Source organism: Rhipicephalus microplus, unplaced genomic scaffold (assembly GCF_043290135.1).
Source record: "Rhipicephalus microplus isolate Deutch F79 unplaced genomic scaffold, USDA_Rmic scaffold_486, whole genome shotgun sequence".
Classification (NCBI taxonomy): Eukaryota; Metazoa; Arthropoda; class Arachnida; order Ixodida; family Ixodidae; genus Rhipicephalus; species Rhipicephalus microplus.
This window is the reverse complement of record NW_027465048.1, coordinates 1-12,500: the sequence shown is the minus strand read 5'-3', so window position 1 is coordinate 12,500 and position 12,500 is coordinate 1. Positions and strand designations below refer to the sequence as shown.

General features: G+C 60.6%; 1 non-coding gene and 1 pseudogene across 1 annotated transcript; both read left to right on the top strand.

Annotated features, from left to right (window-relative positions):
• The first annotated feature begins 8,847 nt into the window (after nt 1–8,847).
• Nucleotides 8,848–10,662, top strand: LOC142794727 (small subunit ribosomal RNA). The gene has a single exon (XR_012892571.1). It is a non-coding gene; the product is annotated as a small subunit ribosomal RNA (ribosomal RNA).
• Nucleotides 10,663–12,381: 1,719 nt separating this feature from the next.
• Nucleotides 12,382–12,500, top strand: LOC142794726 (5.8S ribosomal RNA; annotated as a pseudogene; the record flags this gene model as incomplete).

Sequence of the window (12,500 nt, the reverse complement as noted above, 5' to 3'; positions counted from 1 at the left end):
CAAACGTGACTACCGTGCTGTACGGTGGAGTTCTGTGCGCAAAAGCGGCGCGTGTGTTTCTAAGCACCACAGCGTTGTGTCAAAAAAGAGGTGCCTGAGAGAAACGCATGCGACTGCCGTGCTTTGCGGCATAGCACCGTGCGCAAAAACGGTGCGCATGCAAGAGGTGTCAGAGCTAGCGAACTTGTGCCACGAGCAACAGGTCACTAAAAGCCTATAGATGACGGTGTTGGAGGAAAAGAAAAATATCGAGAAAGCACTGCGGTGTGCCGTGCGTAGGGACGGGCGCGCGTGCCACATGCCGCCGAAATATGGGTGTCGGAGAAAACAGAGTGCCGCGCGTAACGAGGGGCGCGCGTGTTACAGAGAGATATGCCCAAACGCATGAAAGTGTACGCAGGTGTCCTAAGGCAGTTTTTTTTTTTTTTTCCTCATTTTGATGTCGCCCCGGCTGACGCGGTTTTCGTTTTTCCGTGCCGCCCCGGCTGACGCAGTTTTTGCGCCGCCCCGGCTGACGCGGTTTTTGCGCCGCCCCGGCTGACGCGGTTTTCGCGCCGCCCCGGCTGACGCGGTTTTCGCGCCGCCCCGGCTGACGCGGTTTTTGCGTCGCCCCGGCTGACGCGGTTCGGACTTTGCACTTTTTGGCTCACCCCGGCTGGCGGCCCACTCACTCGATCGCCAGGTCTGTTTGCCCCGGTGGTTCCACCGCCAGGCTTAAGCGCGAACTTTTTTTGTTTGTTTTCTTTTGATTAAGCGCAAGCTTTTTTCTTTGTTTTCTTTTGATTAAGCGCGGGCTTTTTTCTTTGTTTTTTTTTTATTTCGCCCCGGCAGACGCGGTTTTTGCGCCGCCCCGGCTGACGCGGTTTTTGCCGCCCCGGCTGACGCAGTTCGGACTTAGCACTTTTCGGCTGTGCCTGGCTGGCGGCCCACTCACTCGATCGCCATGTCTGTTTGCCACAGTTTTCCCGGTGGTGCCGCACCCGGGCTCGCCCCGGCTGACGCAGTTTTCGCGCCGCCCCGGCTGACGCGGTTTCGTGCCGCCCCGGCAGACGCGGTTTTCGCGCCGCCCCGGCTGACGCGGTTTCGTGCCGCCCCGGCAGACGCAGTTCGGACTTAGCACTTTTCGGCTGTGCCTGGCTGGCGGCCCACTCACTCGATCGCCATGTCTGTTTGCCACAGTTTTCCCGGTGGTGCCGCACCCGGGCTCGCCCCGGCTGACGCAGTTTTCGCGCCGCCCCGGCTGACGCGGTTTCGTGCCGCCCCGGCAGACGCGGTTTTCGCGCCGCCCCGGCTGACGCGGTTTCGTGCCGCCCCGGCAGACGCAGTTCGGACTTAGCACTTTTCGGCTGTGCCTGGCTGGCGGCCCACTCACTCGATCGCCATGTCTGTTTGCCACAGTTTTCCCGGTGGTGCCGCACCCGGGCTCGCCCCGGCTGACGCAGTTTTCGCGCCGCCCCGGCTGACGCGGTTTCGTGCCGCCCCGGCAGACGCGGTTTTCGCGCCGCCCCGGCTGACGCGGTTTCGTGCCGCCCCGGCAGACGCAGTTCGGACTTAGCACTTTTCGGCTGTGCCTGGCTGGCGGCCCACTCACTCGATCGCCATGTCTGTTTGCCACAGTTTTCCCGGTGGTGCCGCACCCGGGCTCGCCCCGGCAGACGCGTTTTTTTTTTTTCTTTCGCCCCGGCTGACGCAGTTTTTGCGCCGCCCCGGCTGACGCGGTTTCGTGCCGCCCCGGCAGACGCGGTTTTTTGCGCCGCCCCGGCTGACGCGGTTTTTGCCGCCCCGGCTGACGCAGTTCGGACTTAGCACTTTTCGGCTGTGCCTGGCTGGCGGCCCACTCACTCGATCGCCATGTCTGTTTGCCACAGTTTTCCCGGTGGTGCCGCACCCGGGCTCGCCCCGGCTGACGCAGTTTTCGCGCCGCCCCGGCTGACGCGGTTTCGTGCCGCCCCGGCAGACGCGGTTTTCGCGCCGCCCCGGCTGACGCGGTTTCGTGCCGCCCCGGCAGACGCAGTTCGGACTTAGCACTTTTCGGCTGTGCCTGGCTGGCGGCCCACTCACTCGATCGCCATGTCTGTTTGCCACAGTTTTCCCGGTGGTGCCGCACCCGGGCTCGCCCCGGCTGACGCAGTTTTCGCGCCGCCCCGGCTGACGCGGTTTCGTGCCGCCCCGGCAGACGCGGTTTTCGCGCCGCCCCGGCTGACGCGGTTTCGTGCCGCCCCGGCAGACGCAGTTCGGACTTAGCACTTTTCGGCTGTGCCTGGCTGGCGGCCCACTCACTCGATCGCCATGTCTGTTTGCCACAGTTTTCCCGGTGGTGCCGCACCCGGGCTCGCCCCGGCAGACGCGTTTTTTTTTTCTTTCGCCCCGGCTGACGCAGTTTTCGCGCCGCCCCGGCTGACGCGGTTTCGTGCCGCCCCGGCAGACGCGGTTTTTTTGCGCCGCCCCGGCTGACGCGGTTTTTGCCGCCCCGGCTGACGCAGTTCGGACTTGGCACTTTTTGGCTGAGCCTGGCTGGTGGCCCACTCACTCGATCGCCATGTCTGTTAGCCACAGTTTTCCCGGTGGTGCCGCACCCGGGCTCGCCCCGGCTGACGCAGTTTTCGCGCCGCCCCGGCAGACGCGGTTTTCGCGCCGCCCCGGCTGACGCGGTTTTTGCCGCCCCGGCTGACGCAGTTCGGACTTGGCACTTTTTGGGCTGAGCCTGGCTGGCGGCCCACTCACTCGATCGCCATGTCTGTTTGCCACAGTCTTCCCGGTGGTGCCGCACCCGGGCTCGCCCCGGCAGACGCGTTTTTTTTTTCTTTCGCCCCGGCAGACGTGGTTCCCCCCCCCCCCCTTTTCGCTCGCCCCGGCTGACGAGGTTTTCGCGCCGCCCCGGCTGACGCAGTTTTCGCGCCGCCCCGGCTGACGCGGTTTCGTGCCGCCCCGGCTGACGCGGTTTTCGCGCCGCCCCGGCTGACGCGGTTTTTGCGTCGCCCCGGCTGACACGGTTCGGACTTTGCACTTTTCGGCTGTGCCTGGCTGGCGGCCCACTCACTCGATCGCCATGTCTGTTTGCCACAGTTTTCCCGGTGGTGCCGCACCCGGGCTTGCCCCGGCAGACGCGTTTTTTTTTTCTTTTCGCCCCGGCTGACGCAGTTTTCGCCCCGCCCCGGCTGACGCGGTTTCGTGCCGCCCCGGCAGACGCGGTTTTTTGCGCCGCCCCGGCTGACGCGGTTTTTGCCGCCCCGGCTGACGCAGTTCGGACTTTGCACTTTTTGGCTGAGCCTGGCTGGCGGCCCACTCACTCGATCGCCATGTCTGTTTGCCACAGTTTTCCCGGTGGTGCCGCACCCGGGCTCGCCCCGGCAGACGCGTTTTTTTTTTTCCTTCGCCCCGGCAGACGTGGTTCCCCCCCCCCCCCTCCGTCTTTCTTTTTGTTTTTTTTTTTCGCCGCGGCTGAAGTGGATTTTTCGGTGCCTCGACGCCCCGGTAGTCGCGGTTTTTCCGTTTCCGCACGGCCCCGGCTGACGCTGCTCGGTCACAGTCGCCTTTTGTGAGGATTGCAGACTTCTTGAGCGCGGGTGTTTTTTTTTTGTTGTTGTTGTTGTTTTATTACGCATTCGCTCCAGCAGACGCTGTTTAGACTTTTTGTTTCCTCTTTTATCCTGCGACGAGGTGACGAGGTTTATTCGGTGCCCCGCCGCCCCGGCTGAAGTGATTTTTCCTGTCCCGTGCCGCCCCGGCTGACGCGGTTGGGACTTCGCGTTTGTTCGGCCGCCACGGGTTTTGGCGCACTCGCTCGGTTGCTTGTTGTTGCCACTTGTTGCGAACCCAGGTTTCTTGAGCGAGCGCGGGCGTTTTTTCTTCCTTTCTTTCTTTGTTCTATGTGTTAGCGAATCGGCCTTTAATATCACACGAGGACTCACAACCAACAATTTTCAGTTTGAAGTGTAAAAAATCTGCAGGTGTTGACGTAACGGACTTGCCCCGTACCCTTGAGTACATCCATGAAGTTCTCGTAGTACTACTAAATCGCATTATTCCAAGTGGAGAAATTCCCATAAACTTGCAAACCTCTACACGAAAATCGGTGCGCGTGATAAAGTTGAAAATTATCGTCCGATATCAAATGTGCCTTCTATAACACAAATTCTAGGAAAAAAAAAAAAAAAAACACTTGTTCGCCGTTTTCTGCGCCGTGACTGGCAGCACTCCGGCGAAGCGAAACGGGGTCGATTCGAGCACGATATCGGCGTCTTTCGACGTGCTCGCCGGCGACCGTCGCACGAGTACGTCGCACGAGCGCGTCTGCCGGGGCGCCGTTTGCGAAGCCGACGCAAAAGTGGGAACCGCCGCTCGGATGATCGCCGCTTTCGGCAGAGTGAGTGTTGGCACTCCGGGGAAGCGAAACAGCGTGAATGCGCCCACGAAATCGGCGTATTTTGAAGTGCCCGCCGGCGACCGTCGCACGAGTACGGTAAACCGCGTCAGCCGGGGCGTAGTTCGGGACGCCGACGAAAAAGTGGGAAGCGCAACTCGGATCTTCGCCGTTTTTGCAGGAGTGAGTGGCGGCCCTCCTGCGAGACCAAGAAGCATCGATTCGTGCACGAATTCGGCGCCTTTCGACGTGATCGCCGGCGACCGTCGCTCGAGTAGGGCAAACCGCGTCTGCCGGGGCGGGCTTCGGGACGCCGATGCGAAAGTGGGAAACGCTGCTCGGATGTTCGCCGTTTTTGGCCGAGTGAGTGCTGGCACTCGGGCGAAGCCAAACGGGGCCGATTACGGCACGATATCGGCGTCTTTCGACGTGCCCGGCGGCGACCGTCGCACGAGTACGGTAAACCGCGTCAGCCCGGGCGGAGTTCGGGACGCCGATGCGAAAGTGGAGAACGCCGCTCGGATCTTCGCCGTTTTTGGAGGAGTGAGTGGCGGCACTCCGGAGAAGCCAAGGAGCGCCAATTAGCGCACGATATCGGCGTCTTTCGACGCGCTCGCCGGCGACCGTCGAACGAGTAGGGCAAACCGCGTCTGCCGGGGCGGGGTTTACGACGCCGACGCAAAAGTGGGAACCGCCGCTCGGATGTTGGCCGTTTTTGGCAGAGTGAGTGCTGGCACACCGGCGACGCGAAAGAGCGCGAAAGCGCCCACGAAAGTGGCGTATTTGGACGTGCTTGACGGCGACCGCTGCAGGAGTACGAAAAACCACGTCAGCCGGGGCGAGCGACCCACGGCGGTCTGGGTGCTTATCGCTGCTATTATAGGGGCACCCCGGCAGACGCAGAAAAAAAAAATTTTTTTTCGACCTTCTTTTTTGCTGGTCGAGCTCGGGTAACCCAGGTCGCAATGGGAGCCGCGCACGAAAGCGGCGTCGCGAGACGCGTTCGCGGTCGCTAGTCGCACGAGCTCGGCAACCGCGTCAGCCGGCGCGGAGTTCGGGATGCCGACGGCTAAGTGGGTACCGCTGCTCGGATGTTCGCCGTTTTTGGCCGAGTGAGTGCTGGCACTCCGGCGAAGCGAAACGGGGCCGATTCGGGCACGATATCGGCGTATTTCGACGTGCTCGCCGGCGACCGTCGCACGAGTACGGCAAAGCGCGTCTGCCGGGGCGAGGTTTGCGATGCCGACGAAAAAGTGGGAAGCGCCGCTCGGATCTTCGCCGTTTTTGCAGGAGTGAGTGGCGGCCCTCCTGCGAGACCAAGAAGCATCGACTCGCGCACGATATCGGTGTCTTTCGACGTGCCCGCCGGCCACCGCCGCACGAGTACGGCAAACCGCGTATGCCGGGGCGGGGTTGGCGACGCCGACGCAAAAGTGGGAACCGCCACTAGGATGTTCGCCGTTTTTGGCAGAGTGAGTGCTGGCACACCGGCGACGCGAAAGAGCGCGAAAGCGCCCACGAAAGTGGCGTATTTGGACGTGCTTGACGGCGACCGCTGCAGGAGTACGAAAAACCACGTCAGCCGGGGCGAGCGACCCACGGCGGTCTGGGTGCTTATCGCTGCTATTATAGGGGCACCCCGGCAGACGCAGAAAAAAAAAATTTTTTTTCGACCTTCTTTTTTGCTGGTCGAGCTCGGGTAACCCAGGTCGCAATGGGAGCCGCGCACGAAAGCGGCGTCGCGAGACGCGTTCGCGGTCGCTAGTCGCACGAGCTCGGCAACCGCGTCAGCCGGCGCGGAGTTCGGGATGCCGACGGCTAAGTGGGTACCGCTGCTCGGATGTTCGCCGTTTTTGGCCGAGTGAGTGCTGGCACTCCGGCGAAGCGAAACGGGGCCGATTCGGGCACGATATCGGCGTATTTCGACGTGCTCGCCGGCGACCGTCGCACGAGTACGGCAAAGCGCGTCTGCCGGGGCGAGGTTTGCGATGCCGACGAAAAAGTGGGAAGCGCCGCTCGGATCTTCGCCGTTTTTGCAGGAGTGAGTGGCGGCCCTCCTGCGAGACCAAGAAGCATCGACTCGCGCACGATATCGGTGTCTTTCGACGTGCCCGCCGGCCACCGCCGCACGAGTACGGCAAACCGCGTATGCCGGGGCGGGGTTGGCGACGCCGACGCAAAAGTGGGAACCGCCACTAGGATGTTCGCCGTTTTTGGCAGAGTGAGTGCTGGCACTCCGGCGAAGCGAAAGAGCGCGAATGCGCCCACGAAAGTGGCGTGTTTGGACGTGCTTGACGACGACCACCGCAGGAAAACGAAAAACCACGTCAGCCGGGGCGAGCGACCCATGGCGGTCTGGGTGCTTATCGCTGCTATTATAGGGGCACCCCGGCAGACGCAAAAAAAAAAAAATTTTTTTTCGACATTCTTTCTTGCTCGTCGACCTCGGGTGACCCAGGTCGCAGTGGGAGCCGCGCACGAAAGCGGCGTCGCGAGACGGCTTCGCGGTCGCTAGTCGCACGAGCTCGGCAACCGCGTCTGCCGGGGCGGAGTTCGGGACGCCGACGGCTAAGTGGGAACCGCCGCTCGGATGTTCGCCGTTTGTGGCCGAGTGAGTGCTGGCACTCCGGCGAAGCCAAACGGGGCCGATTCCGGCACGATATCGGCGTCTTTCTACGTGCTCGCCGGCGACCGTCGCACGAGTACGGCAAAGTGCGTCTGCCGGGGCGGGGTTTGCGACGCGTACGCAATAGTGAGAACCGTCGCTCGGATGTTCGTCGTCTTTCGCCGAGCCAGTGCTGGCACTCCGGCGAAGCCGAACGGAGCCGATTCGGGCACGATATCGGCGTCTTTCCACGTGCTCGCCGGCGACCGTCGCACGAGTACGGTAAACCGCGTCAGCCGGGGCGGAGTTCGGGACGCCGATGCGAAAGTGGGAAGCGCCGCTCGGATCTTCGCCGTTTTTGGAGGAGTCAGTGGCGGCACTCCGGTGAAGCCAAGGTGCGCCAATTCGCGCACGATATCGGCGTCTTTCGACGTGCCCGCCGGCCACCGTCGCACGAGTACGGCAAACCTCGTCTGCCGGGGCGGGGTTTGCGACGCCGACGCAAAAGTGGGAACCGCCGCTCGGATGTTCGCCGTTTTTGGCAGAGTGAGTGCTGGCACTCCGGCGAAGCGAAAGAGCGTGAATGCGCCCACGAAAGTAGCGTATTTGGACGTGCTTGACGGCGACCGCCGCAGGAGTACGAAAAACCACGTCAGCCGGGGCGAGCGACCCACGGCGGTCTGGGTGCTTATCGCTGCTATTATAGGGGCACCCCGGCAGACGCAGAAAGAAAAAAAAAAAAAATGGGGACATGGCGTGCGTCACCGTGCGGCTTCGCAGCGTTGCCGAAGTCGCCGAGCCCTTCGACTGAGCCGAACGGCGGACAGGGAACGTTGGTCGGCCGTTCTAACCTGTCGGTGCCACGCCGAGACGTCGTTAAGGAAAACCGCGTCGTGGGCCTCTACGACGCCGTCGAGTCGTTGTACGTTTGGTGTCCAGCGTGTCGGCGGCGAGTAGCGGACACGTCGTTCACGACTTCGGTCTTTCGCAGTCGACGCGAACTTGCGGAGAGTCGTGGTGCCTCACGTTTTCGGCAGAAACCGCGGCGGAATTTTCCCGTGCGTGCGCGCACGACCTCGGTGCTGTGCCGTCAGCGTAGTGTTGCACAAACTCGTGGCCTACCCAAGGTGCGGTACGTTTGCGGCCGTATCCTCGGTGGGAATTTCGTGAGTAGGGTCGCAAATTCTACGACCTCGGCGGGTTTGAGAGCGACGTAGACTTGTGGCACGCTCAACGTGCCACACGTTTCGGGGCACACCCGCGGTGAAATTTTCTCGAGTACGCTCGTATTAGTGCCCAAGGAGGTCTGGGTACTTATCGCTGCTATTATGTGGGGGTTCTCGTGAGCGGCGTACGCGAAAGCGACCGGGTGTCTGATATGCGGCGGGCTTCGGCCTCGTCAAGCGTGTCCTCGGGTCTGCTCCAGGGGAATCCACGGCAGTCGTCTGCAGCCTCATCCGCTTGATGCGTTAGGGGCTGGTTGTCGGACGGTGCCGTTTTACCACGATATCGAGGTGTGTTCCGTGTCGTCCTCGGGCGATTCAGATGCGAAAGCGCCGAAGACGCGGGCGTGACCCGTCGTCTGGCGGCTTTGCAGTCTCGGCTCCGTTGCTAGTTCCGGCCGGTCCACCGACAGTGCAGCGGGCTTGGGCAACCCGCACGGCGCGACCGAGTCGATGCAACGAAAAAGAGCGAGCATGAACGTGCTTCTTGCCGCACGGCTCCCACTCGTCTTTCGGGAAGGTTGTGCCGTAGCGAGCTCGAACGCCGTCATCTCGGAGTGCAAAATAAGCGTGTTGGGGCGCCTGAAGGTGGCCTCCGCCGCACACAGACTGCGTCCGGCCCGCCGAAGGCGAGGACGGACGCGCAGTCGAACGATTACCTGGTTGATCCTGCCAGTAATCATATGCTTGTCTCAAAGATTAAGCCATGCATGTCTAAGTACATGCCGAAATAAGGCGAAACCGCGAATGGCTCATTAAATCAGTTATGGTTCCTTAGATCGTTTCTTCCTACTTGGATAACTGTGGCAATTCTAGAGCTAATACATGCAGTGAGCCTGGAGCCCTTTGGGTAACGGGTGCTTTTATTAGACCAAGATCGATCGGGTTTCGGCCCGTATTGTGTGGTGACTCTGGATAACTTTGTGCTGATCGCATGGCCACGAGCCGGCGACGTTTCTTTCAAGTGTCTGCCTTATCAACTTTCGATGGTAGGTTACTTGCTTACCATGGTTGTTACGGGTAACGGAGAATCAGGGTTCGATTCCGGAGAGGGAGCCTGAGAAACGGCTACCACATCCAAGGAAGGCAGCAGGCGCGCAAATTACCCACTCCCGGCACGGGGAGGTAGTGACGAAAAATAACAATACGGGACTCTTTTGAGGCCCCGTAATTGAAATGAGTACACTCTAAATCCTTTAACGAGGATCAATTGGAGGGCAAGTCTGGTGCCAGCAGCCGCGGTAATTCCAGCTCCAATAGCGTATACTAAAGCTGCTGCGGTTAAAAAGCTCGTAGTTGGATCTCAGTTCCAGACGAGTAGTGCATCTACCCGATGCGACGGCTCGGACTGAACATCATGCCGGTTCTTTCTTGGTGCACTTCATTGTGTGCCTCGAGATGGCCGGTGCTTTTACTTTGAAAAAATTAGAGTGCTCAACGCAGGCGAGTCGCCTGAATAAACTTGCATGGAATAATAGAACAAGACCTCGTTTCTGTTCTGTTGGTTTTTGGAATACGAGGTAATGATTAAGAGGGACGGACGGGGGCATTCGTATTGCGGCGCTAGAGGTGAAATTCTTGGACCGTCGCAAGACGAACTACTGCGAAAGCATTTGCCAAGAATGTTTTCATTGATCAAGAACGAAAGTCAGAGGTTCGAAGGCGATCAGATACCGCCCTAGTTCTGACCATAAACGATGCCAACCAGCGATCCGCCTGAGTTACTCAAATGACTCGGCGGGCAGCTTCCGGGAAACCAAAGTATTTGGGTTCCGGGGGAAGTATGGTTGCAAAGCTGAAACTTAAAGGAATTGACGGAAGGGCACCACCAGGAGTGGAGCCTGCGGCTTAATTTGACTCAACACGGGAAAACTTACCCGGCCCGGACACTGGGAGGATTGACAGATTGAGAGCTCTTTCTTGATTCGGTGGATGGTGGTGCATGGCCGTTCTTAGTTGGTGGAGCGATTTGTCTGGTTAATTCCGATAACGAACGAGACTCTAGCCTATTAAATAGGTGCGGGGTTCCCAGCACCTTACAACCTTCTTAGAGGGACAAGCGGCTCCTAGCCGCACGAAACAGAGCAATAACAGGTCTGTGATGCCCTTAGATGTCCGGGGCCGCACGCGCGCTACACTGAAGGAAGCAGCGTGTCTTTATCCCTGTCTGAAAAGACTGGGTAACCCGTGGAACTTCTTTCGTGATTGGGATAGGGGCTTGCAATTGTTCCCCTTGAACGAGGAATTCCCAGTAAGCGCGAGTCATAAGCTCGCGTTGATTACGTCCCTGCCCTTTGTACACACCGCCCGTCGCTACTACCGATTGAATGATTTAGTGAGGTCTTCGGACCGATGTCCGGCGCGGCCTTTCGGTTGCGCCGGTCTGTTGGAAAGATGACCAAACTTGATCATTTAGAGGAAGTAAAAGTCGTAACAAGGTTTCCGTAGGTGAACCTGCGGAAGGATCATTAACGGATTGTGAAGGGTGAGCGCCTCAGCTGCGTCTGCGCCCGACACTTTCTGCCGCTGACCCCGTTTGGACGCGGGGTCGGCTTTTCCCCACGGGGCTGCCTGAATGTGGAGCGGCACCCCGTGACAAATTGTTGCGCCCAGCGGACGCCAACACCGCGACCTTGGACGGTCGGCCAGGTGGCGGACGCGGGTACAAACGGCGCAACGCACTCATAGGTCGGCTTTCGACCCGCCACTGCACCGTGGCTCGAAGCGCTCGAAATGCGCGACCCGACCGCTGCGGGACCGCCTAGTACTGTAAACAGGAGCGGCGGAGCGCGAACGGCGAGTCGTGGTTACGTCGGTAGAAGGCGAGGCTGCGCGTTCCCGAAACGCCAGCCGAGTGCCCTCCCGACCGTTCGAGCGTGCAAGAACGAGACCCGACAATCGCGCGGCGACTGCCAAGTACGAGAGGAACGGCACAAGCGTCGGCGGTCGGTCAAGGAACTGGCGATGTGACGGGTCCGCTGTGCACCAGTGCATACCGTCCCGCCGTCCGCGGCAAGCGCCTCCGCGTCCTCGGGTGACGGAGGCTGCCGGTCGGTTCTTGCAGGCGAGGGATCTCGCTGGCACCGGTTCGCGTTGACGCGCGGCCGGTCATGGCACGGCGATGCGACGGCCGAGGTGCGCAGTACTCGATGGAGGAACCGCACGCTCCGATGACCGTCCCGCCCTCCGCGGCGTATGCGTACCGACCGTAATGGTTGCAGCAGCGCCGGCCGGCTTTTGAATTCGCCACACGAAACACGGTGCGAGATCGCGGTTAGGGGAGCGTCGACGTTGCCAGGCGTTTTGCTTGCTGCCGAGGGAAAGGCGGCACGGCCACGTCGCGCTCGTCGCGATTAGCGGGTCTGCGCGCTTTGGGAAGGTGCCGCAACGACTTGCCGAAAGAGGAAGCACGGAAGAACGAGGGACTTGGACGTCCCGACAATTGAACGCACTTGCGGCCAGGCCCTTGCTGGCTTCGTTCTTCCGCCTCGAGTAGGCTCGTACGCGGCTCCGGCGCCGAAAGTGGTCCTTGGCACCGACTTCGGTGGACGTGGGAAGTGCCGCGCAAGTACGGCGCGCCTGGCTCCACCTGTTGGCTAAAGTAGGCAGCCGGATCGGCATTTTGGTGTGCGGTGGCAAACCGTGGATGCGAAAAAAGCTTGTGCGATTTCGTGGAACAAAAAGCGGGGGTCCCCCTTTTTATGCGGAGGAGACCGACCCGCCTGCCGTGGTGAACCGCGACGCCACGGTAAAAACGGGAGAGGCTTGTCGATGGGACCGTGCATCCCGCGCTCCACGGAGGCCGGGAGGCGGCCGCCCGAGGAAATGTGTAGCCGTCGAGGCCCGCATCTGCGTGCACTCTTATCCAAATGGGTGTACCGCAGGCATTTTCTGGTTAGGCGGGCCAATGAGAGCGAGCACACAACGATACCTACGGGTCCGGCTTGGAGAACCGGCTTCGACGCCTCCCGAGTATTTATAGAGGGGTGGACCACGAAAGCACTCGCAAGTAGCGAAAGCGAAACGCCGTCCGAAACACACCGTTTGCTCGATTTGCGGCAGCCGAAAAAGGCGCGGCAGAGTTTTGGAGTCCAAGCGTGCGCTGAAAAGCGCCCTTCTTGGCCACTGTTTGGCCGAGTGCCAGAAACGTTTGGTTTTGACTGTACGGAATTGAACAAACACTTTTTCACGACTCTAAGCGGTGGATCACTCGGTTCTCGGGTCGATGAAGAACGCAGCCAGCTGCGAGACTTGGTGTGAATTGCAGGACACACTGAGCACTGATTCTTTGAACGCACATTGCGGCCTT